This window comes from Plectropomus leopardus, chromosome 2, assembly GCF_026936395.1.
Source record: "Plectropomus leopardus strain MGB_pleo_1.0 chromosome 2, ASM2693639v1, whole genome shotgun sequence".
Taxonomy (NCBI): domain Eukaryota; kingdom Metazoa; phylum Chordata; class Actinopteri; order Perciformes; family Serranidae; genus Plectropomus; species Plectropomus leopardus.
Window position 1 is genome coordinate 8,302,362 of NC_142177.1, and position 27,890 is coordinate 8,330,251.

The 27,890-nt window shown below is 40.3% G+C and overlaps 1 protein-coding gene across 2 annotated transcripts in view; it reads left to right on the plus strand.

Annotated features, from left to right (window-relative positions):
* The window catches only part of wnt4 (wingless-type MMTV integration site family, member 4), a 160,222-nt gene that overhangs the window by 51,352 nt on the left and 80,980 nt on the right, over positions 1-27,890 (plus strand). For both annotated transcript variants that reach the window (XM_088083962.1, XM_088083971.1), the window contains one exon: positions 27,663-27,797. The gene's annotated coding sequence lies outside the window, so the exon portion shown is untranslated. The remainder of the gene's footprint in view (positions 1-27,662; positions 27,798-27,890) is intronic.

Genomic DNA, 27,890 nt, shown 5'->3' on the forward strand with positions numbered 1-27,890 from the left:
CAGTCGACCACTGTATCCACTGATTTACAGATGTCTCTTTACATATGTTCCCCATATGGAGAGAAAAGTTTTTCTAGGTCCAATGGCATCACATGACAGACCTGGAAGTTGTAGTTATATGGTCTGGCCACTATTTCAAATTGCCTTTAAAGTCCAGTGCACTTTCTGGAGGCCTTTTAAGTCCGCCTCTCTAGTTTTAGCATGTTTTCATGAGCTATAAAGTTATTGACATTTTAGCCGAGTAGCAACCTCTGAGACTGAAATATGAAGCCAATGCAGAAATTTCAAAAACTGCAGTCCTTCTAATGGCCACTTGAGGCTGGCTCCAAAAGAGAGTAAATCCCCATAGACCCCATGTTAAAATGCCCAACTTTATAGCAGAAATAAACATTTTTACAGCCTAGTGCAAAATACAGGTTTGGTTTCTATTGCTAATTTTCCCCTTTATGTCAACTGTATGGGAGTTAAGGATTTTATAACGCACTTGTTTATACACATATTTAAGGGTGAGGCTGCTTGAGTGACAGGTTGTCTGCCAGGCATTGTTTGTGAGTCAGATCAGAGACCATCGGTCAGATCCACCCTTCCTCCACAGCTCAAATCTCTTGTCCAAATATGGTCAGTTCTGGTTTCAAAAACCAAAGATGCCGGTGGCTGAAATGTCAAACTCAAGGCTTCAAAATGACAGTCAGCAAACCAATGTTTGACTTTACTGTAGCTACATCCATTATTTATACACTGTATGATTTCACCTAAAGGTGTACCTGCTTAGGAAGAGGACTACTTTTTTAAAGGCCAAGCTGATGCACAAAGATACTAAACTTGTTCCAGATGTTAAAGGGAGGTGAATATTATTTACACACCCACATTCGGATAAAGGACATTTTTGATTTTGTTCTCATTCTCTAACTTTTAATTGTCTGTGGGGTCCAGTCAGTTCATCTCTCTCCAACCCCTCCCTTGACTCCCATGCAGTGATTTAGAACCAGCATGATAGTATCATTACCACAGTGTCTTACAGCCTTGTTAATGGTGATAACCTGACATATTACAGGCCGGCTTATTACACTGACCTCATCCAAAGTTGTAAAAAAGTCATCGTTATCATCTCTATTTGCTGAAGATATACACAGTGTGTGGTTTGCGAGCTCATCGACCTTCGGGAGTCCTGTAAAAGTAATTAAAGTCGGTGTGAGTCAGACGGTAAGTCATATGTTTGCATGAAGTGATCCAAAGTTGTACCTGGCAGAGACGCTGAGTATAAAATGTGAGTGGGGGGCAGCACATAGGAGCATATCTTGGAATAGATACATGAAATAATGTCTTAATGATTGGCATACGTTTTATTACCTTCTCAAATCAAGGCTACTCAGCTATGGACTGGTAATGAACATGTAACCAGGAAACCAGCCATGATGTCAAGTTTTTCATATTTTAATCGAAGTGAGAGTGTTGCAATGTAAGACAAACTAATCTTACACACTTTTTTGTCCTAGTATTAGCTGAGGGGTGTCACTCAAGCATCACGGAGCTTGCTGGAAAACAATGGAGAGCCCCCATTGTAATGGGAGTGATTTGTTTCCCAAAGAAAAAAATGGTCAATATCTTGAGGTGTTATTCACATGTAAGGGCAAGAAGTTGTATGAAATTGGCAGGTAGATTGATGACAGCATCTCTGGTGATGTGGGCTTTGTAACAGACTGTTGTGGAGAAAAGAGACCTCTACAGAATTTACCAGTTGACAAACAATCAAACTCTCATCATGGTTCAAACTTCATTGTGACCAAGAGAATGACATTGCACATACAAAAATGAATTACGTTTTCTTACCAGGGTGTCAGGTTGAGAAATCTAGACATCTGAAAGGAGCTCGGAGTTATCCAGCACAGTCCCTGTGTTATATTAAGTATAGTGAGACACAAGCATAGATTTTTGCTAGCATGTTGGATTTTATGAGACTGGCGAATACTGTGTGCTTAATGGTGTTTCATTTGTACAAGGAAGTTGAATTTTCTGAGATCCCAGTCAGACATTTCAACTGGATGCTCCCTAGAGTCAGTTGTCCAACTCAAAAAGTAGGAGGAACCTCACCAACCCCTAAAAATCCAATACTAACTGCTCTTCATGTAGACAGTATTGAAAGCTGCAATAATATACAGTTTATTAGCACTTCTGTCTCATTTGTGCTTCATTCAAACTGTCACACACATAGTCCTATCCAGCCTCTATAGGTGGACATGCTACAGTTGTGTTTGCAAAATACTAAAAATATTTTTGTTTAAAAAAGGAGGAATGCAACATTATTCATGCAATCCCTCACCAGAACTGCAAACAAATTTGCACACTTTTAAGTGCAGCTCTAGGCTGGGAGAAAGACTGCAAACACTCAGGCCTTTAAAAAGTACTGCTGCCTTCTCTGCATGTTTTTTGGGTAAAAAAAAAAAAATCCATATTATTATTTACACTTAATCCTTAAAAACCTAGATTGACATCACTTTTCTTGTGCTGCATCAGACAACTTTTGCAAGTATATTGCGAACATTTGAAACCTTAGCAAATTGGTTTGATATCTTTAGGAAGAAAAGCCAATAAACAACTTGGCAAGAAGATTGCCTGCAAACTGCAAGAAATTAGTAGATTTACTTAATTATTATGTTTTAAATTATTATTATTTTTTTAAATACAGGGTAACATTTGGAGTTATTATATTTACATGTTTATTATTATATTTTCTAAGCCTTATTTTTCAGATAATTTCAGCTTATTTCAATTTACTTTGCCATTTTGTTTTTTTATTTGTCAGGAGTTTTTGTGCCAATTTTAGGGTCATTTTGTGGTCCTTTTATTTATTCATTTATTTATTTATTTTTTACTAATTTCTTACTAATTACTTGGTTATTTCTTCTTATGTTGCTCATTGCCATCTTCCCATATTTTTTAAAGAAATCAAGCCAATTTTCCCATGTTTTAAAGGGTTAATATTATCACACATGCCCCTTATGTGCTAAAACATCAAAGATAAAGCAGTGAAAAAGAGAATGCTCTTTATAGACACAATTCAAATACAACACTATACATCATATTTATTAGATCTCTATTTGTGAAACAAAACATGATATTAGGGTTAGTACTTTAACAATAAAACTTAATAACCTCTTACTTTATTGCATCCTCCCTTCAGATATGCTACTGAAAAGATCACTTCTGAATATAACTAAACTTTAATCACAGGGCGTCTTTTTGCATTTCTTAATTTAGGTGTCTCTGTCTGGTTCAATAACAAGCCAGCTCTCCCTCCAGCCCTTTTTTTTCCCGTGGCGATATGTTGAGAGCTCTGATGGATGGGTGGTATGTATGAATGACTGTCTCTATTTATTGAAGGCGGAGGACACAGACGCTGTGTTGTTGGGACAGGACTTAGACCATGACCCCGTGACCCTGCATCTCACACACACAATTTCAGGTCCTTCCATAATGAGTGTGTCCCAGTCACAACAGCCCCTTTCACCTGACCGCTCACACACTGATGTAGACTCAAACATGTGCTGATCAGTCATCATGTGTCTGCTTGCTGTAATGAGTCCGAGTGACTTTGATAAGTAAGCTGTAATGACTGCAGTGGACTGGTGTTAAACTTCATACTGTGAAAGAACCCATAGAGGGCCAAGCAGCAAGGATGCCATGATGCCTAATTATAGTTGGTTATTGTTTGTTTTTCCTTTGTTTTTTCAGCATTGATTCAGTTGGTCAGTTCTGACACACTGTCATTCCGAATTCCACAAATGCTGCCACATTTGCAGTGCCTTCGGCTTAAGATCCCAATGCAAAAAGCCACCTTTCATGTCTGCATTATATGGTGCTGGATGATGTTAGCTGAGAATGCGGCCTGACAGAACTGTTTGCAGTGTTATTATGCACTGGTGGACAGGACCTGACGCGGCAGCATGATACAGTCAGCATCAGTTGAGAATGCTGCCGGATGAAACCTGTCACGTCTGCATGATACACTGCTGGATGGCATCAGGTTTAAATTTTGCTAGTAATGAACCAGGAGTCCAGTTTTCGTTTCCCGTCTCAATTTGATATTTTTGTCACACCTAACCATATTATGTTTTGCCTGATCCCAACTTTCCCTGCAATCATGTGCTTTTGATGGAATCCCAACATCGGTTACCATGTGCTTTTTTTGACTAAACATAATATTATATATGCATATATATATATATATATACGTATACATACATACATATATATAAAGGCTGTGAAATGCGATTTTTTTTCTCAGTTAATCACAGAATTTCAATACTTAATCGCGATTCATCAAGCAATTCAGATTCAGATGTTTTGATTTAGAATCAAATGACAGCAAAAAATCTGCATGGGACTAGCATAAAGTGGGCATGTCTGTAAAGGGGAGACTCATGGGTACCCATAAAACCCATTTTCAGTCAGACATCTTGGGGTCAGAGGTCAAGGGACCCCTGTTAAATAGCCATGCTGTTTTTTTTCATCGCCAAAATTAAGCCTAAATTTGGAGCGTTATTCTGCCCCCTTACCAAGAAACTAGATGACATTGTTGATAAAACTGGATTCATGAGGTCCTCTAGTTTCATATGATACCCGTAACAACACTTACAGTTAAAAACTCAGTGGTACAGTCTCTTAATGACAGAAAAGTTGTCCATCGGCTGTATATATATTTTATTAGAAATCAGAGCACTGAGGACATACATATGGTGTTTGTGTTGTTGCTATTTAGAATATAGAACTCATTACCTTGAAATGTACACCTAATTAACAGTGCATGCATTATGCGGACTAATAGACTTGCTTGTGAGTCACAATATAAGGTGGCTACAGTAAAAAGGGCTATCAGTCATAGTAGAGCAGCGGCTGAAGAGTTTCTTTACATTCCTGCATTTCTTTCAGAAACACTTAGAAAAGTTATTGCAGAACATTTGGCACACGAGAAGTTGGCAGTAGAGACACAAACAAGAAGTTGGCCCCATCTCAGCAGAGCTTTCAATCATGATCAGCATTGCTCACTGGCTAGACAAGACCTCATTGTATCTATTAGTAATGTACTCAGCTTGATGCACTTGCCTAAAATGTTGAGCTACTTTAATTACTGCTTTACCTATTACTCCTTTGCTGCAGGGCTGTGTCAGAACCGCTTGTTTTGTTATTTTTCTATCACTCAATGTCTTGCATTCCGAAATCAGGATTAGTTATGGTTTTTGTATGGGATATTTAGAGTTGAGGCACAGAGATAGACACAACATGTAAGACAGGTCATGTGCTGTCAGGGGAGAGTGAGACAGGCTGCAGGTCACTCTATAAACCCTCCTTTATAAGGAAGCGGGGCACAACCTATCTCCCCCAGGACCTCCTCATGAATGAACCACTCAACTTTCCCCTCAGTCTGGTTTGGTGTGTGTGCTTGTGTGTGTGTGTGTGTGTGTGTGTGTGTGTGTGTGTGTGTGTGTGTGTGTGTGTGTTTTGAGGGAATCACACAAGTTCCTGGATATTGTCAGTAAATTGTGCATTTGTTGAGTTATTGTGAACATCGATTCTTACATCCCTGATGGGACACATTGTAATAACAGTCTGTTTTTTTTGTTTTTAGTGTATATCTCCCGCACACACATACACACATACAAACACACGTCCCCATGCTAAACAAACAACCTTGGTCAACCATGGTATGCCGAGGTATTTACGCTAAACTGTGGGAATGAGATTCCGTCGCACCGCCTCATGTTCAGCAACACATTCCACTGAGACCCTCAGACTGAGTCCCTTCAGCTCTGTGTCAGTGAAATTTATCTTGTTCCCTCATTTGAACTACTCCTGGGCAATACTATGTCTATAGCACATTTCATTGAAATTTAAAGAAACAGAACACAGTTTTAGTCTTAAACCAGGAGTCCTTTTCAGACATCCAACATCAATTTTCTTACATTATCTTTGAGAGCATTTTCAACAGCTTTGGACCTCTTAATTTTTTTTATTTGGCAATCACTATTTTACTAACTTTTGAAACAACAGGGAGTGCACTGATAGGTTTGTAAATGCTAACCTATTTGTCACCAGTTTATAAAACTGGAGTTAAAGTTTTCAGAGCACAGGGAAATGTACTCTCCTCCAGGCAAGAAAGTTTGGGAAGTTTCCTGTTAATCCACTGGCCACTGGTAACTTTTCTTGGCATTATGTATCCTTTGTTAACACCTACGTGTCTGTGTCTGCTAACTTAGTCCGTCCTTAACTTAGTCCTTTAGTCCGTCATTAGTTCTCCCCATCAGCTGGAACTGGCCCGTCTGACTTCATTTGCCATGAGTGTCAGTATATGGATGCACTAGTAGGGTTATTTAATTGTCTACAGAGATGTAAGTGACAACTGGCTTGACTCATTGGCTCCCTTTGGGTGACCAGGCATTCACGAGGAACCATGTTGGCTAACACTGTTTTTACAAAATCGTTGTTCAGAAAATGTTCTCTCAGCTATGCTTGAGTGTTTCCATCTGCCTGTTTAATGATTTCCAGAAAGAAATTTGCTTTGGCCTTCCTAAGTTGATTTGTATCTTGTCTCTAAAGACTCTGACACACCAAGCCAACGTTCACCAATGGTTAAGCCATTGGTAAGTGTCCATGACTCCAGACGTTGCAGCGTGTCCCGCAAAGTTGGCCCTCGTTGCCACTTGTCGGCTTTTTTCCTGAATAGACCGTGGCAGTGGTGGAGCCAATGCGTGAATGAAATCACTCTGATTGGCAGTTCAACTCAACGCACAATAAGAGAAACAAAAGTGAGGAATGTAAACAAAGAGCTAAAGTCAAGAGGGAGTATTGTGGAAGCAAACTACAGCTGTCTGCTGGTATAGAGGGGTAGTTCCCCTCACAGATGCTTGCTGGCCATCAGTTTGGTGTGTTCGTTTGCAGCTTTTCAGCTGAGACATAGTGACGTGAAGTGACGCAGCAAGGGGCTTTCATCACCTATAGTTCTCTGATGTCGTTTTGGTGTTTCTGGGTCTGAAGACCCTTGTGTATTATCCAATACGTAGCGAAACCTGATTTTTTATCAATTTTTTTCAAGGATGAATCCCTTGCTCTCATAAAATGCCATGTCATTCAGCCAAGGTAAAATCTGTTTTCTAGGGTGCTTCTGAGGCATAACTTAAATAAATTAATTGTGTAAAGGAACTCATAAGGTCATAACAAGCATACTCACAGTTTGTAGTCTAGATTGTATTATTCTATTTACTTGCGTTATATTTACAACAAATCAAAGTCTTGCTTTGAAAGATATGAAATTTCCCTTTTTTCTTACTTTTTTTCAAATTTCTATAGCGTTCCTTTGACAATTTTCTTGCAATTAATGTAAGATTGTAATCAGACATTCCTGCAGTTTGCAGTTGGTGGTCTGTTCAATACAATAACAATAAAGGACATTTCGAGAGAAAGTGTTGTTACTCCAATACACTCCAACGCATCACCAGGAATTTCATTTTGTTTGCAATGAATGCTTTCCTCAACATAAATCATTACCCCGCCTCCCTTATTTTATCGTTGATCTCATCTGAAGACTTTGTCCTTGAGTTGTCTGGGTTTCAGAGAGACACAAGTAATGAAGGGTCGAATTTGTGAACAATTGCTCAAACTCTTCAGTCTTTCCTCCTTGTGTTTAAGTGTCCACTAAAAATCCCCTCAGGAGTACTTAAGCCTGATTTACAGTCTGAAACATTTTAGTTCTTTGTTTTATTATGCTGTAGGTATTGATTTTTCAGACACGTTTTGAAATTCTACCACTGTAAGAAGAAGGAACACTTTCTCAGATAGTGGAGTGTCCATTTTCACCTTGCGGAAGATGAACGAGAACCAGACTAGTAGACACCCCTTAGCACTGTGGGCTGACGTCAGGTCATTTGTCTCGGTGAGTCAGGAAATAAGAACACCAGATTCAGAATGCACGCACACACACACACACACACACATAAACACTCCCAGAGCCAATAGCAATCCTGAAATGAGATAAATAAATCAGCCCTTACTGTCATTTGTACTAGCAAGGGAACCTCCATCCATCATGAGTTAGGGACAGGAAGTGCGCTGAGCAGCCAACATAATACAATACATCCATAAGGTAATAACGGCTAACATAATAAAACAAAGTGTAAATATAAATGCAGCAGGTGGCTGTCTGGGATCTTGAGAATAAATGAGCAATGAATTTTAATGAGTCATTTCATATCAGGTCTTCAGTTTTATTTTCTTAGAGCAAAAGAAAAAAAGTACTGTGAATGATAGCGTGACACATCTTATCGAACACATTATTGTATTACTTTTATTCTCCGTCTTTGCACTAAATGCAAACCAACCATGTAGCAGCTCTCAATTTTAGAGAAACTAAAATACATTCTTATCGCACCAGTCTACAGGGCTTCAATGGAAATGAATACCAGGTGGAAAGAAAATTTGCAATGACTGGCCGACAAATACTGTATAAAAAAAAAAAAAATGGACATGGCCATTTTTTAGTTTTGCTTTTTGGTCATTGCTATCTTGGTTTTCAAAAGGCAGAAATGACCATATTTGGATGAGAGCGTGGAGAAAACCCTAATACTAGCTGCTGGCTTGGCTAGCACAGTACATTTACTGCTATTGTTAACTTTGAGAATGCTAATTTTTGCAAACTAAAAAGTCTTAAAACCATCAAAATGAAATGTACTCACAGAAAAAAATTAATATGGCACTTTTAATACAACCAAATGCTGAAAAGACTTTTGTAGGTGACCACCTTTCACTCAAAGTAGCTATGCCTTTAATTAATTTAAGTCTTAATAAAAATGAGGCTACGGAGAGAAAAGCCGTTTTTATACCAGGCTGTTTATTTCTTCTTTAAAGTTGGATTTTTTAACATGGGGGTCTAGGGGGATCTGAGCCAGCCTCATGAGGCCATTCAAGACAGTGCAGGTCTTTGCACTTCCACATTGCCTTGATTTTTCAGTCCCAAAGGATGCCTCTTGTTTTTAAACAAAGCCCTCAGAAAACTACCAAACTGAATGCTCTACTCACGACAAATTATGATAGAAAAACAACCGAAACTCCAGTGTCAGTCACTCCACTTTGCTTTCATAACTAATATGAAAGGCTGACTGACGTCAATGGCCTTAGGAATAAGAACTGACCAAGTGTGTCTTGACTTCCTCAAAGTCTCTTGAAAGATATCAGACCACATTAATTGAACTTTGGGGATATTTCAAGAAGCAGCAATTATGGTGAGTTTTTTTGCTGAAACTTCTGTTCAAGCCTTCCATGCCAACTTTGGAAGGGAAGGAAAGGAAATTCACCATAGCCTCTACTTTAGCTGGTATAGGCCAAACTACATTTAAGTACGGTATAAAAACAGATCAAACACTACCACAGACTGTACATAAAGATAGACGACTCATCCCAGCTTCCTCCCACTGTACAAAAATGAAGCCAATTTCCTGGATCTTGTACTGGTGACATTATTTGGAGCAACTGGTAAGTGAAGTCAGAGTATCAAGTAGCCCAACCAATTCTGGGCAGCGCCTCTGATCATGAGCACAGTATAATTGACACATAAAGTGTCAATCATAGCATCACACCTTTTTGTAGCATCAAATATAAGATTGTTTTTCATTTGACAGCTGTAATAATGCCAGTCAGTTGAGGAATAAGTCAAGAGGTTTACAATGATCAAGAATTACACCATTTGTTTATTACAGTATTAAATAATGACATAATGACTTAAGCACTTAAAGTGTCTCGGGTAGGTTTTACTGCACTTGATGGACAGCAAGGTTGGTGGTCAACCAGAAATCCATTTCAGACACAAAGTCACTGAAATGTTTTACTGCTGCGAGAAATAGTGCTGTTTACAACCTCAAACACACACACACGCACACACACGTGCACACTGAGAAGGTGATTACTGACAGAGCTATGTGCTGACTTTATGTGTTTCCAGTCAAAATTATTCAGGAATGAAGATTGACACCCCAGGATTAAAACCGACATGAAATTACAGTTAACCAGCAGTAGAACACATATGGTTTTACACACACACACACACACACACACACACACACACACACACACTTAGACTGGTGCGTTCTAGGGCCAGATTCTGACAGCGACAGCATATTAACAGGATACTGAGCATAACCAAAGCTGGTTTGTGTGTGTGTGTGTGTGTGTGTGTGTGTGTGTGTGTGTGTGTGTATGTGCGTGTGTGTGTGTGTGTGTGTGTGTGCACACACAAGTAAATATGTACATGAGCGTGTGTTATTTTAGCATCACTCACAAACCAAAATGATGATTTAAGTGCATGTAAGTAGATTTCCAAGAGAGTTGTTTTTCTGTATTTAGGAGTAAGGTTATCCACCACAATCATCGCACACTCAAACACACACACACACACACACACACACACACACACACACACACACACGCACACACACATAACACTGACCACAAGTACCACATTGTCAGAGCAGCATCAGTCAAATTAACGCTGAGCTGCTGAAAACCAATCCATGTTTTCACACTGTCTCTCTTTCTCTCTCTCTCTCTCTCTCTCTCTCTCTCTCTCTCTCTCTCTCTCACTCTAACGTGCGCGCGCACACACACACACTGCATGGTAAACTATGATTCACTGGTCTTTGTTTAGGGCTTGGGAAGAACTTACAAATACAGACTCATGATGGCTTTTCTGGTTGTTTTTGGTCATCACAGACGTCAGCAGTGGTCTGTCTCAGCTCATTGTAGGAGATCTGGTAAAGATCCTCCTGGAGTTTCCCCATATGCCTGTTACATTACAAAGTTATCAATTCTCTCCATTTTACTGTCTGTTGACAGCATAGACGGCCAAATAGGTTAGCACTGGCCTGACTGACACTGTGTGAGGCCAACAACAATATTTAATAGATGCTATGATTTGTTTCGCAGATGATCCACAAATATGCCATTTGGATGGGACTCTATGAGTAGGAAATTGCTGTATACCCTGCTGACACAGGTTTCCCACTTAATCCTGCATCACTTTGCGTATAGAGTGAGAAAATGTGTGTTTGATTGATTAATTGATCAATAAAGCTGTCATAAATCCAGACGTACTGCACCGGAGAGAGCTGATACTCACCAGATGAACACACTTGTGTTGTACCATTAATTTGACATACTGGATATATAACCTACCAGGACTTGGTTGTAAATTATTGTAATTTACTTTTTTAGCTTTATTTATGCCCCTCAACCTGCTTTAGCATTGTCCATGCCAAGATGGGTTTTTGAGCCAGTGGCAGCACTGAGTCTAAGCTGCGTAATGGCAGCAAAAGAAAGTTTGTTGATCTGGTGGGAAGTCAGAGTGATCTGAGATTAGACCATCAGCACTGGGGTTGTGCTGGCTGAACTTGAGATGCTACAGCCGTTAACTGATTTATCCATATCCAAAGCCGCCACCTGCTTTTCCACTGGTGAAGTTATCCTTTAGTGGTGGGGAGTGAGGAGAAGGAGGGACCACTAGCTGTCAAATTCTTGTCTCATTTCTAGTAAGCAAACTCTCATCCCAGATGGGTCAAATACAGATGCTTTGTCATGCGTCTTGACATGTGATATCGACGCCAAAGGCATCCTTTTGTGCATTAATCAAATGCACCAGGCTTTTAACTATCTCCAATGTAAGTGTGGCCGTGACATCACTGTTTTCACCAGATCCGCTCATTGTCAGTTTACACGGCAACAGAAGGGGTGGCGTTTTTTTTAAAAAAATGACACTCTGGAACCCAGTTTAAGAAGTTTGTGCTTTCAGGCCCCCAAAACAGTTATGGTGTGACCGGAAGGCCAAAATGTAACATTTCATGCAAGAACTGTTGCCATGTAAATGGCCCCTATATTAGTATAAAGAGCAGGAAAGTCTGCGTAGTGTGTGAGGTGGATGGGTCAAGCAAAACAAGACTTTCACCTAGGAGGCGGTAATTTGTGTCCCATTTAAAACCAAAAGTCCCTTTTTTTAGACCTAATGTTATGTCATTTACCCACGGTTGTTGCACACTGACTTCACTCGTGAAGTATTTAAGTTTAAGAAATACAATTGTTACGGTAAAAAAGGACTTTTTTCTAAACTTAACCACATAATTTTGTTGCCTACACCTAACCCTGACCATTTTAGAACATTAACAAAATGTGTTTCAACTGTGTATCACATAGATGAGATAAAGCTTGTCCTTTGCATCGATATTGGATGTCCAGGGGCACTACAAAGTGTTGTTATTTGATGACTGAAGAAGAGACTGAGTTGTCGTGGTGTGATAAATAATAAATTTTTTAACTCATTCAGCGCACCATATGGCTATTTTTCAAACTATTGTAGATGCCATATTTCGCGGAAAATGTGTGAGCAAGTTTTTCCATGGAAACACAGCCGTCAAGTCTTTCAACAAAAGTTGTCATGGTTTCATCGAAAGTAGAAAAATGACGCACTGAGGAACAAGGGATGCATTTTGAAGTGTTTAAATTGTTTTAGTGTGGATTTTCCCTTTAACTGGAGGCCAAATCATCCTCAGCTAACTAAAAGTCCTCAATGAGCCGTGCACCAGTCGTTAGTTTAGTCACTCATCGCAGGTTTTACTGCTGACATGAACTTCACTTTACAGTACTGTCTCATAGCTACAGCATGTTCCCCATTACTGAGCTGCTGATCGACCTGAACGATACAGCTGTGTGTGTGTGTGTGTGTGTCCAGAGGTTAACAGTCTGTGGTCTCACTTGCATGCAGGGCCAAATCTTTTGGGTTTGGCTCTAATATTGTTAAACAGCGGATATGCAACAGAGTTACTACGTAATGTGTGTGCTTGTGTGTGTGTGTGGTTGGCTCCATAGCAGTACAGAGTAAACAGCAGCTATGCTAATATCATCCATACAAGCATCCTACTGAGCAGCATATGAGCAGTGTTTTCTCAGCTGCTGCGGGCTGTCGTGGTTCTGAATGCTACCCACAACGCCGCCACAGAATACGGGCCTGTTGCTGCAGAACAAAGGGCAGCTTGAATGCAGTCCCACTTCTCCGTAGTTGGTCTAGTTCTTGTACGAATCTTTGGCAACACATATTCAATACACAGTGTATATATGTCTATATCATGTCATGAAGTGGTAACCTGCAGGTCAATATTTACATTGTATTTTGAATATATTTTGTCTCCATCTTTGTGTTAAGCACCCACTTAGCATTAGAGTAAGTCCCTTGCGCAAATCCCAAGTCTTAACCCTCAAGTCTCAAGCAAATCCCAAGTTACTGTGGTAAGAATAAAGTGAGTCAAATTGAGTCTCCGCTGTAAGTCAAGCAAGTCACAAGTCAAGTCATATGATATTCCAATGATCTGGTCAAACGCATAGACCGTGATAATAATGGACATAGCTACTGTGACATCACCCATTGGTTTGTGGACTCTAGTGCTGAGCCTTGAGTATGGCACATAATCAAAAGTCTGTCTTTCAAGTTCGACTTTTAACGCTCACGGGTCCAACACTGCGTTCATAGTCTTGACTAGTCTGAACTTTACAAGTTGTAAATGTGTCTGTGTTTGCAAACGCCCAAAACAGTATTTAAAAAAATGCATACGCATCAATTGTTCAAGTCCGTTCTAGATTGGATTTTCGGTTTCCAAGTCTTTCTGTAGGTGGCATCTTTTTCCTGTCTGTTCCATTACTCTGAACTGTCCTCTTCTGTCCCTGTCTTTCCAATACAAACAAGAAATGTAGAACAAATCAAGTCCTATCTACCAGATGATTGTTCCTTGGAAAGACCGACTAGACACCAGGTGCTTGGAAGCGCAAATACACAATCCTTCATGAGTAAGATAAAGATTTAATCACTGTTTTCCTTGTTATTTACTTAATTTATAGACTCGAACCATCCAAAATTGAGTTCTCAAACACACCTAGGCCAAACCTTCCCATCATAGACCTCCACGACTCCCATAAAACCACCAAGGACCCTGTAACATGAGTCAGTAGGACGGAGGGAAATTCCACGTCAGTGTTTCTTGAAGATACAGCCTTGTCTACAGCTTGCCGCTGTAATTGAATTAGGAAGTGGTGGGAATCTAAAGAGCTGCAGAGAGGGTTGTAAGTAAACAGACATGGCCTTTTAATCCCCGCCTCTGTTTGAAGTGCATAAACCCCCCCAGTCCTTTTATGAGGTGTACTTCTCTCGGTGTTGTGCTGTGGAGGATTGAGTTTCACAAGGGGGGTTAGTTAGTTTATTTTAGAACAAGGCAATGAAGGTGGAGGCTGATGAGAAGAGGAGAAAAACTGTTAAGAGACATGGAAGCAGGAGGAGAAAATTGAGAAGAACACAGTGTTCCTGAGAGAAAAAGAGTGATAGGGAGAAGTCAGGCAGGGTTTAAGCCGAAGTGGGTAGTGACAGTTTGTTTAGGTGGTCAAAGGCTCCCCTGGGTCAGATCTGATGCTGGGAATCTGGGATATAATGCTGTAAAAACACTCTCACCACTATTTCATACCCACAGTCTGTGTCACACAAACAAAACAGGTCACCTAAACTGACATTTTAGTTATCCGTAGTACTTACTGTTATCCATTTAACTAAGACTGAACTTAAAATATGCTGCAAATTTCGACATCACCATACCAATGTGTGGGCCAGAATGCGCCATTACTTCACTCTCTAAACACACTGTAAATACCCCCTCGCTATAAGCTCAAGAGCAGAATCAGTGTTGTTTGCAAGATTTATGTTTTTTTTTAAACATATGACTCATTATTTGACAATGCAACTAAATTTAAAAGTTGACTGTCACCTCATAAACATGCATCTGTACACTTAATCAAAAAGTTTATTTCTTAGAGAGAACAACCATAGACTATATAAATAATTGATATAGCTACCGTGATATTGTCCATTGGTTTGGGGACTGCCATTTTGGAGCCTCAAGTTTGGCATTTTGGGCTGTCTCAATCTTAGTTCTTTGGAGCCCGAGGCTTCCATATTTGGATGAGAAGTTAGAGCTGTGAAGGAGCACAGGGTGGATCCAACTGAGGGACTGCGGAGGCGTTACAGCCTATCACTTAAGTGACCCTAATCATGCATAACTTTGGGCCTTAATAAAATGTAAATGGGTGGGTTATAAAAAAAAATCATAGAGACCAAAACTATTTTTGTACCTGGTTGTAAACATGTTTATTTCTGTTGTAAAGTTGGCCATTTTAACATATGGGTCTGTGGGGACTGGCTCTGTTTTGGAGCCATCCTCAAGTGGTCATTTGTTGAACTGCAGTTTTTGGCACTTCTGCATTGGCTTCATTTCATCAGCTTCATAGGTTGCGCTTGACAACAACATAATTATGGGTCTCTCAGTTAATGAACAACATAATACTAGCTGACATTTCACTTGTTTTTCAGCAATGTAGCTAATTAGAAGTTGAGTACTGACTCACTGCTAACGCTTGCTGTTGGTAAATTAATAGTGGTGTGAATTCCACCTCAATCCAAAGATTTTGACATTGTACATTTCTGTAAACCACGAATACATGTTTGCATGTTTTAAGCAGATACAGTTCCATGATACATTTTGCTACCACAACTGGGTTTTTTGTGTGTTTTTTTCCCTTCTTTTTTTCCCCAAATCTCATCACAAATTCACCACAATGATGTTTAAATGTCAAGTTTCATCATATACGTCACATAACTTGAACATAACTTGAAGTTTCTCATGTCCAATGCTACTGATAAAAGTGGATTCAAACTGAGAGAAAAAAAGCAGATCTACTATACAGCATAGTATGCAAATGATCACATGGCTACATCAATGCAAGAAGATGCAACATTCAAAGCATCAATTATTGCTTCTTTGTTCTTCCCTGAATCAAATGAGAAATGAATGACTGGCTTGCTTTTGTTATTCTAAATCTCACATAAACATATATATCTTGCAAATCAGTTAGGAGTTATTGTGATTTGTGGATGCACATTCATTGGAGTTCATGTGGAAAGCATGACTGTTTCAGCTTAATATCAACAATTACTCTACACCAATAGTCATTTCTAGCTCCCAAAAGCAACCAAAAGCTGTGTTTCCATTTCTTTCAAATAATTTATCTCTAGATTATGGCTTGGCAAAAGGCATGGCATCTATTTCAGGGATATCCAGGTCTCTCTTGCTCTCTCTGCTCTTACGCCCTCCTTAGTGTGAGGTCTTGAGGCTCACCAAGCCACATGGAGAATTTATGACAGAGGACTTGAGCTGCATACCTTAGATTTCTCTTCAAACAGATCCATCTCTACGTAAGTACAGGCGCTCTATAAATCAACCTGATGATGGAATGAAAAAAAAATCAAAAAAGGAGAGAAATACTATGCTTGCAGAGTTGGTGTCTGCACTCTTAGAACTAATGGTGCTAACTGGTACCATACTGGGTTCTTCCATTTATCCCCATAAAAGAAATCTTTTTGGTTTGTGGTAGAAGCTTTTTGAAAATTTCCACCTGTAATCTTTTTAGCAGATTCTATCTGAATTCCAACAAAAAGGGTTAAAGGACCCTCCCGTGAAAGGTTCCGCCCAGAACCCCTTACGAGCGGTTCCACAACAAGCCCTTCTATGGTGTTATGGTTCCAGACAGAATTTTCTCCTTAGATTCTATTATGAGCCTCCCACCTTCTAAAGATACTTTACTAAGAACTCACCCAGAGGGTTCTACTGAGAGCCCTTTTATATTCCAAGGATTTCATCTCGAACTTACCCAGGAGGGCTCTAAAAATAGTGACTGACTACATTACCCATAAATCTCTCCCACTAATCATGGTTTTAGTTTAGCAGATTATCCTGGGGCCAAGGGAACCAAGTCCAGTCCAGGCTTCTAAAGAGCAGGGGCTTATGTGGTTCAGCTCAACCCACAGCCCTCATGGTTCACAGTCACGTTTTAGTGGGTCTAGATTTCGTGAAATCACTACTGGCAGTTCTTTACTTGCCTACTTCAGTGGTACAGCATGGTTGGGAACCAATATTTGCTTCCAAATTATAACTGAATACAAAATGTTAAGTTCTGGGTCAATGTAAAGCAACAGGTTCCAACAGGTAAAATTTCAGAGGGTTCTGCATAGAGCTCAATAAAACTGGCATCTCTTGTGGTATTTTATGACATGCAATTATTGTTTCAAATGTGGGTAAACATTTGAATATCTAAGGGTGGGGACCTTTCACACTCATGTTTACAGCAATTATTATTACTCTTTCTTTGTTTGAAAGGGGTTTTTAATAGAGTCCCTGGTCACAAAAGAACCCTGAAAAACTTTTTCTTCAAAAAGTGGATCTTCAGAAGCAATTGTTTGGGGTATAACCTCAGCCCTCCAGCCCTTTAAAGTGTAGAAAATGCAGGAAACCTTTATCTAGGATTTCTGTTGTCATGACAGTCTTGCACATACACACATACATTCAGTACCCAGCAACTATACATACGCATTAACCCCAAGTTGCAGCTCCGGCGCATGAGGCTAGATGGCGTAGTGCATTCAAAAGCTAATCTGAACACAACAGGGCTTTGTGCCAAGCCACTGATAACAGCAGTGAGGCTTCTCAGGTAGCAGCTCAAGCTGTTTTCACTCCCACTGCACAGAGGACAGCATCAGTGTGAGAAAAAACACATCACAGCATGATTTTTTTTTTTTTTTTTTTTTTCAAGAATCTATACAGGAGATCACTCTCAGGGGCAAACCTACCACATGGAAAATGTTTCCGTTTGTCACAGTGGATCATCTAATTCCCTCTTTGCCGTGTAATTATGGTGAAATAAAGAGATGCAGTAGATTGACAAAGGCAGCGCTGCAGTATAAGCGCTTCTGACGAGAGGGAAAAGATTATGCAAGGGAAGGGGCCTGAGCACAGGGTAAGCCAGGTCACTGCTTAGGCTCCAGGAGGTTTTAGGGCCACTCAGCAGCAGGGCACGGAGAACCCGCCACTGCACATTCAGCCTGTGTGGTTGCGAGGTCGGCCTTGCCGTCTTGCTTGGTTGCCATGCTGTACTGAGTGGCTGCAGCCAAGCCAAACAGCCCTATACTCTACCGTCACACACACACACACACACACACAAACACACACATCGCTTGGAGTCTTAATTTAGACTTTATTTTGATTTCTCCTCAATCTGTGGGTGTTGGATCCTGCTGCAGCAGCTCTTTGACGCAGCCCAGCTCAGCTGTTCCCTTCACCTTGTTCTGTCTCATTACTCTACTTGTCTGTCTGTCCATCTGTCTAGCTCCCAAATTCTCCACCAGCAGAACACTGTTTTTCTGTTGATGCTGAAATACTGGAGTTGCTTTGCGTCAGTCATTTATGCTGCTGCAACAGCAATACTTACTGTAGACGCAATTTTGATTACTCAAAATGGGACACTTGCCCCATTGGATTGTCCCGTTGCACTTTTCTTGTGTTCTTTATCCGTATCGCTTGCACTTTCACCCTTCAGTGGAATGCAACGGCACTCAGAGATTTTTGTTTTTCTTCACTGTGGAATGAAAAAAATGAGTTGAAAGTATACGAGTGCGTGTTTGTCTGAAAAATGCCACCTACTGTAGTATTTAGGTGATTTGGAGCTTAAAGTGAATCGGTCCCCTAAGTGTTGCTGCGAGCGTCAGCCAAAGGAGAGAGGTGAAACTCAAGGAGGTGCTTGAGCGAAATCACATATATGCTGGTGATAAGCTAACACACACACACACACACACACACACACACACACACACACACAAAGGGGAGAGAGACTCATTAAGGAGGTCATAAATCACAGGGAGCAGTGCCAGAGAGCGATCACTCTCCCACTGTCTAAACACTGCTCTCACTCAGCCTTATTAGCAGGAGTCCAGCTCTCACCCAGACTGGAGATATTAGTCTCCTCGCTGAAGATAATCACAAAGATTACATTACAGTTGCCAGAGGTACCAGGACAACTCCAGGAGATGTTGAGTTCATGGGAGGCAAGGATAGCTGTCCTACTGCCTGCTGTTGGTCATATTCATGTTCGGCATACTCCATGGGAATATGAAAGCAATAATTTCATGAATTTACTGTCATAGCACTGTAACCAAAGAACTGGGTTGCACCAGGTTTTCAGAAATCTATTACTAATGTCATATTTCCACTGCATGGTATAGCACCGCTCTAGTTAACTTGACTCACATTTCTTAAGTTTTCTATTGCTTAAAGTTGGTCGAGGTTCCAAGCAAGCAAAGCCGACACCAGATACGCCACAGACCACTGATTGGTCAGAGCAAACTGTCACTTGCGCATCATGGGACATCCTGCACAAACCTGCCATTTTTTAAATGCTAAGGAACTGACAATATTCACTTGTCCCATATTTTTTTTTAAAAATGGCGGCCTGCAAACTATACCATACAGTAGATACACTACATGAATGAAAAGCACAACTACCCAAAGTTGATCTGAGCTGAGCTGAACCATGCAGTGGAAATGAGTTTTAAGTTTATATATAAGTTTCTGTAAAGTTCAGTATACTTGGTAGTTTCAAATGATAATTCACTAAATAATGTTGTGCCATCAAAACTTAAGAAATGTCGTAGCTAGTAAAGACCATAGTAATGGTTGTAAGATATCAGAGGCACTATATAAGCCAGCCAACTCTTTGTAGTTGTCTTTGGTTTGATTACATATACATACATGAAGAAATGTCTTACCTATGTATGCTGTGCAGAATGAGTGGAAAATATACAATTGAGCTAACTAATTCAACAATATTGGGTAATTTAATTGAACTTAACAGACATAACTTGTCATTTTGCCATGTTTTTTTTTGTGAAATCCGATTTAAGTCTTCTCAGTTTTCCTAATTCTAAACATTATTTTGATCAAGTGTCATGTCAGACATGCCTGCCAAGTCCACCACCTAATTTTCCTTCAGTCTTAGTTAGTCATACTATAATAGAAAGCTACCAGCAGTAAGTTTGATCAGTTAGCTATGCAGCAGTTGCACATAGCAGTTAGTACACAGAATGTAAATATTTAGTAATGACTAACTTGAACTAACTTTCCATTTAGTATGTAAGCTGTAGTTAGGTTAAGTTTGAACTGAAGTTAGTCAAATAGCTGCAGAATAAGGCTGGCGATATTCTTAATTTTTGTTACTGACAACAAATCCCATGAAAAGACGAAAGCAACATTGAGTGAGTCATCATTCAATACTACAACTTTCCCAGCCAGTTAGTTCTTAAAGGGACAGTTCATCCCAAAATTAAAGATTTTTCCTCTTACCCGTAGTGCTATTTATCAGTCTAGATAGTTTTGGTGTGAGTGTTGGAGACATCGGTCATAGAGATGTCTGCCTTCACTCAAGTGTAATGAAACTAGATGGCACTCAGCTTGGAAATGCTCAACAGCGATCTCTCTTTCCAGAAATCATGACTCGGTTACTCAAGATAATCCACAGACCTTGTTGTGAGCAGTTGTTTTATGAAGGAACTATTTTCTTTCTACCAAGCTAGGCTCAATGGTGGCACATAGGAATGAGGCTGTGGGTATACACACAATACTTGTTAAAATGACTTATTCCTTGTGTCTTTGTCTTTTCATGGGATTTGTTGACACTAAGAAAAACAGAGTATGATCCGACTCCTCTTTAAGGTGCACTAAGCCTGGTGATATAGCGGCATAAAATGCACATCTTTGTGACAAAACTGCAATGTTTCCTGATGGTTCTGGCTACAGGCCATTGTTACATGTCACTCCACCTTCTTCATCTCCATGTTTCTAGCTTCTTTCCACAAAATAACCCCAAAACTCAAAAACTTAATTCAAAGAGAAAGATTTTATACCATTATGTAACCACAATGTATCTGTGGGGAATTGATTAGGTTCAAGATCAATACCACTTACTCTTTTTCTTTGCCAGATGCTAAGATTTCTGGCTTTTAGAATTAACTTTCCAGCCCATAATCTCTTAAGAAACAAAAGCCTCACTGTTAAATTTTGTCTTAATTATGTCTGTGACCTTTTTCTAAATAGGCGCAGCTACTGCCAATAAAAGTGCTTTTCTCAAGAGAGTTCTTAGCAGACAAATTAAATCAAACAGAGCTGTAGACAAACAACCTCCCATAAAATACGTACATAAAGGTTAGCCACTTAATGGACACACACAGATTTGAGCCAGAGCTGCATTTTTACACTAAAGTTCTCAAACATTAAATAGGAAGTGTGCAGCTTTGTTGATGTGTGCCATTAGTGTGTGAGCACTTCAGCTGTACAACCCAGTGACAGTTATATTGATAGTTATGCCATCCTGTTTCCTCCTCTTTATCACCAGCTGTTGTTAGTCCTCAGTTGCCACGGATACCCTGGCATCACTCTCCATCAAAGACTTTCCTTGAACTTTCCCATGAGCACACAAGTCCTCATCTGAGAACTTTACTGACCTCACACATTGCAGAGTGTAGAGTAATCACACTCATGTAATCAAACACCAATACTTAATAATGCTGTTTGTAATTTTACAGCTATCCCTGAACAGGTGATTAGAAACAACAACAACAACAACAACAACAACAACAACAACAAAAACATTTCATGTGTGTCCTTGGACTCTTTCAAATTGTGATGGACATTTAAAAGACCATCCGATTAATTAATTGAGAGAATAATCATCAGATTAATCAAAAGCATAGAAGCAGAACTACAAAACGCCTATGTGATATTTATAAAACTACACTAATGGCACCACAGAAACACATACATACATGCACACAGCCTGCCATCGCCCAGGATGTTCTCATGCACTGTTCACATGTAAACCTATGAAAAGTAATGCATAACAATTCTCATATAACCCACGTAGTCGGGAAGGCTACAATCACAAAACAACTGCATTGATGGGCATAAAGAAGGAAGTAGTAAAAAGAGAGAAAGTCCATGTAAGGAGGCAGGTTGGGGTGTTGGATGGGTCAAACAAGCACAGGACTTTCCCTGAGAAACTGTTGTTTGTGTCCCATGTTACACCAAGGGAGCTTTGAGTTATATTAAAGTACATTTTCATGTTGTGTAACCTAACCAACATGTTGTCATCCAGTGTCCAGTGTTGTCATCAGTGACATTCTGCGTTTGCTTATTATGTTTTAGGTATCATTCTGCATTAGTGGTTTATGCTCCAGGATGGCATTACCATCATCTCAACAAATGCACATGGTGGGATGACACTGAACAGTTTATTTTATACTGTCACAATGGTTGGGATTAGGCAATAAAGTCACAGATGGTTAGTTTAAGGAAAAGCACACATCCACACTTGAAGCAAACTCAGGACTCCCGCACGTAAGTCAGTTGTTTGTGGGACCCATCTAACTCCGGGCTTGCCCATCCTATAGGTACACACACATTTCTTACATTATGTCATTACCGGTAGCATTATTACTAATGTTTACCTTCAGTGTTTAGTGCGCATGCGACTACTTCCGTCCGGCCGTGTCTTGAAGTGACACCTGCTGTGCACATTGCATGTGGACGCACCTGGTGCTGTTCAACCTTCTGCCGGTGTATACAAACAACGGCACTGGTTCTGTCCGAGCACATTCTCATCTGAAGCCATCCAGCCGCAATCCAGGTTGGATGCGAAAGGTGGCTTTTGGCATCAAGTTCGTACACCAAAAGCACTGACAGAGCGGACATATTTGACAAGTAAGAATGGGTTGAACCTAACATAACCAGTAGGGGGGCTGGGTCATTATATATCATATGAACCAAGATATCTTGCATTGCCTCTGTCCTCACCAACCACCAGCCGAGCTCAGAGCCTGGGAATGGGACTGACAGAGAGGTTGTATAAATAGCCTCACGGTGGCTCGGAGGCAACACCCAGAGCCACCCAACACAATGATAACAGGCACACATTCACACCGGCTCCTATGGGAAACTATTACAGTTTAGTGCTTACTGTAAAACAGTCAACACTATCAGGGTGGAAATCACTCAGTCGGCATCTGTTGGGGGCTCTGAAAGTTTTTGGAAAGTGTGTCTGTATGTGTGTATGTGTGTGTGTGTGTTTGTGAGAAAGAGAGTTCTTTTAAGCAATGAATAATTGCATGCAGTGTAAGCCTGCAGTGCACATCACACACACACACACACACGCACACGCACACACACAGTGCTTTTATCTGTGCAGTGAGGGAGTACCTCTTTAAAGTTCTGCCTGCTTGTTTCCGTGTGGTCGCCCAGGATATTAATCACTGCATCAATGGTGTGTGTGTGAGTTTGCTTGTTTTATAGTGGAGTACCTGCTGGAGTGGCTTCCCTGGTAGTGACGTGTTATACAGAAAGTGTGTGACCTCAGAGGGATTTCCATCTGACTTTGTGCGTGTTTGTGCGTGATTTGGTGTCAGTTACTGAGAACCAAACGTCTTATCTGTAAATCACAGTGAATGTTAGCTTACAGAACAAACAGAACAGGACATTGTCAGTCGCAACAATGGAGAGATTTCACACACCCATTAGTTACAGAAGCCTTCATCCCCTCTGCAATCAAATCAGGTTCCATCCAAATAATATAAATTGGGTATTTTGGAGCAATGCATTTTTTTTCTTAAATAATATTGTGTGCTTCTTTTAAACAGTTATAGGGTTGGAAATGAGATGCAAAGAGTCAAATATAAAAAAATAACAATGAAAACTCTTAATAATAAAGTAGAAGAAGGGGTGAAAGAGTTAAAGAGGATAGAGAATTGGAAAGGAATGGAAAAATGCAGGTAGAAGGAAGTCAGTCCAAAATTCCTTAAATGCTGTCAATAGTTTGGAGCATGTAGAAACTAGAAGAGTGAGGCAAGACTCCATTCCATCACAGATTATAATAGTTATAGAGAAATTCACCAGGAGACAGATACTTTAACAGTGTCAAATGAACAGGACTGCAGGTCAAAGAGTCAGGCAGGATTATACGTTGACACATTAAACCCTAAATGACTGCTTTCTCCCAAGCCATGGGAAGGTAAACTATATTGGGTGACACACACACACACACACACACACACACACACACACACACACAGAATAAGAATTCCATCACCAGGGACAACCATGTCGTCAGGTAAAAGCATTGTGTGCCACCCTGTAAATTCATGTATTGTGACTTGTTTCTGTACAAACAAACTTAAGGCTCGACCTTTGTGACAACAGGACAAACAGCCATAACCAGGTGGCAGATGTTGAGAATTGTGTGTGTGTTTTTGTGTGTGAGAGAGAGGCACCACACTTAACATTTTTACATTCCTGCAATATCATGCACTTTTAGCTGGATCCAAGTAATGACCTAAATTTAGTTTACTACTAACACATGTTGGACTGTCAGTTACTGTATATAAACAGGCTCGCCAGTGAAAGTGAAAGTAAAAGCCAATCCTTGATTCACTCTCGTTTGGCGTTTATGTAAGACATACATAGCTGCAGGCACGTTCTGTTTGTAGCCCGCACAGCACGCCCCCACAAGCCACTCCCACCACAAACCTACAACACAACAGTCTTTCCGAACCTGCCACAACACGATGTTGTTGTGAATAAACATGAGTCCAGACGTAGCAATAATTCACTTTATAATTCATTATACGTGAAAACATGATTATGTCTACCCTTACCCATGGGCAAATTATGAGAAAATGGGCCCTTTGGGCATAGATATGCAAAAGGCCCCACCACTTGTCCTACTTTGTGGTGGTTTTGCCTATTTTTGTTTTTGTTTTGTTTCTTTTTGTAGTCATTTTGTGTCTCTTTCTGCATCTATTTGTGGTCAGTTTGGCCAAGGAGAGTGCTGACACGTAGAGCTCGACTAGCAATGGGAGAGCAGTCTATAGCCTTTTTTAAGCAGGTTAACCCGTGTTTGAAACACCTGTGTGCATGTGATAATTTTGGTAGGAAAGGGGTACTGGTAACTCCAAGTGCACCCCAGTGGAAGAGAGGCATGAGTAGAGGCTTTGGTGAGGCCGATACACTGGAATCTTGGCCGTCAAAGAGAGCCCTGTGTTGGGGGATGAAAGCTGTAAATGTGATTGGGCATCATTGTCATAACCTTTATAGCACCCATCTATAATGTATGATAATGTATTCTCTGTGATGCCATCTTGTATCCATGTGTGCCACAATACAACCAAAAGAGGATTTGGCAATCCCTGAAACACAGGGCAGAACGCATTTTGAGCTCTTTGTGTTCAAGTCATCAGCGTAATCACCCTATGTGTCTCTGGGTAAAACACACTCAAGGTATAAATGGAGGTCAATGTTAATGGGAATGGTCCCTATCTGACGTAAATTACCAGATTTAGTTAACTCTATCTGCTTTTCACACATGCCAGAGAGATTTCAGTTTATTATCTTCCAGGCATTCATTTGGCATAAAGCGTCAGAGGGGTTACCGTCACTGTCCTGTCTGCAATTTACTGACATCATGTTGCAGGATTTCAAACAACTTCAGAGCCACAAACATCCAAAGCTACCATGTGCAGCTTCAAACAGGAAAATCAAACTGAGAACAAACAGATGGTTCTGCTAGATTTAAACAATAAAATATCTGTTGTTTATCACGGGTCAACATATGTGTGAAATTCTGCACATAATTCAGCATCAGCACTGGATCAGCGTGAAGCAGCCTGGTATGTGTTGTCCTGGTGTGGCTGGGAGTCAGTGCGGGTTAAGGAGGATACCGAGGAGCTTTAAGTGCTTTCACTCTTCCCTTCTCTGCTCTCACCTCCTCTGTCTCTGTCTGAGCGCCTTTCTTCTCCCCACTGACTTTTTGAGACAATAGAATCCAGCTGTGAGGTTGTAAAACCCTCTGGAACGTCACTAAAGAGGCAGCACGGCCTGCAAATGGCTTCAATTAGCCTGTCACATGCTAATAAAGCTAGTTAAAAAAGAGGGACAACTAGCCAAGTCACACACTCATGCACACACACTCGCTCGTAAATGCAGAGAAAAGCATCAAGTCCCAATGAGCACTCCAGTCAGAGGATACACAGAGTATATTTTGGAAACCTGCAGAAAGTTTGTCACACACTTAACTGTGCACACGTATTACCATATAGAAACACGTGCAGGTGCAAACTCACATATGCACAGACTCACTTACACACTCACACTTAAACACACACAATCATGGATGCGCAGTCACCCTCTGGAGACAGAAAAGTGACAGACAGAAAACCCTCCATACACACCACATGTACATAAACATATGTACACAGACACAGACATACACAAACACATAGACACACATGCAGTCAATTACTGTATGAAAACACAGTGACAGCGCCAAGTGTGTCGTGTCAGTGGGACGTCCCGGTTCCTGTTTTCAGTCTGTAACACTCAGTGTGACCGAGACACACTCAACATCCACGTCCGTGTTGTCTGCTGTCCGAAACACACAAGGCTAACAGTTCGCACTGACAAACACCCCAGAGCTCACAATCCATCTTCATCATCCACGCACGCACACGCGCAATTTTCTTCCAAATGTTGGGCATTGTGTGTGCTTGCATGTGTACAGTTTCAGTAGCATGGAGGTTCAGGTTCAGGGTCAGTTTAGTTTCAGTTTCAGCGCCCCTAAAGGCCTACAGAAGCCTTAATTTATGTTAAGGTAAAAGTTAAAGTACGTGTTCATTAGCGATTCATTAGTGTTTTATTTGATGTGTTTTCAAATATGTAGTTATAAATGGTATTTTGCTCTGAGCAGTGCAAAACTGATTCAGACTAACTGGTTTCACCACAGTCCTGCGACCATACCAAAAAATTATTTCAAACATCCACAAGTGACTATAAACCGCCCCAAATGCAAAATGTTCTTTCTTTATTTTGTTTTTAATATCTATAGCTGTTCAATGTAAAATTAAAACACCATTAAAATGTTGAGAAAATAAATTAATACACATTGTTTTCTCCATTCAAAGAAATAACTTTAAGATAATTAACAACACAAGGCACATGCATGCGTGTCTTCTTGAAGCAGTCTAGATTTGAAGCTGTTTCCCACCAAGTACACATTTGCATCCGAAAAATTTGTTCGGAAATGTATCAAAACTGATTTTGTGAGTTTTTCAGAATTCTTGTGTGAATTTGTGTGAAGGGAAATATTCCAATGTAGATTGGAGATCTGGTGTTTGTTGCAGTTAAATAGTGCAGTTGGTAAGCTACCATGTAGGGCAGTTGCAAGTCATGAATCTTTATAACTGCAGGGAGTGTATTTTTCAGAGAAACTGGACTATGGAGCAATGGGTGTTTGTTCTGAAAAAAAAAATTCTGTCTGAATAGTTTTTTTCTTACATGCACACTATTTAGGAGGAATCTCTTGTTTTTCCATAAAAAAATGGGACAAAGCCATGCAGATTTTGCACCAAACCAGGTGTGCATATTGTTGTGCACGGACTTTGCATGTGGATTTTTCAGTATTTTTGCACAGCATTTTCACATAGCACTTCTGACTTTTAGAGCTGTCGTATCACGTAACCTCTTATGAATGAAAAAAACAAAAACAAAAAATGCATTAACAGGTGGCTGTGAAAGCATCCTCTATCAAATTGGTTGAAGAAAGCAGAGACAGAGGAATAATCTTGCTCCTTTTTCTCTCCTTTGTTTTTGCCCTGCCCTGTCTGACAGGAAACAGGAAGTAGGGAGTATCCTGCTGTCTTTCCACCAACGATTGGTTCCCATTGTCATGAGTGATGACATCACCAGGAGTTTCCCCAACACTGTCTGCTGCGCTGAAATGGAGCTGGCAGAGCAGTCATGAAGGTACAGCTGTTTGATTTTGGAGCAAAAAAAAAGCACATGCTGGCAGATATGGTAAGAATTATGAGACAGAGGCACATGATGTAGAAAAAAAAT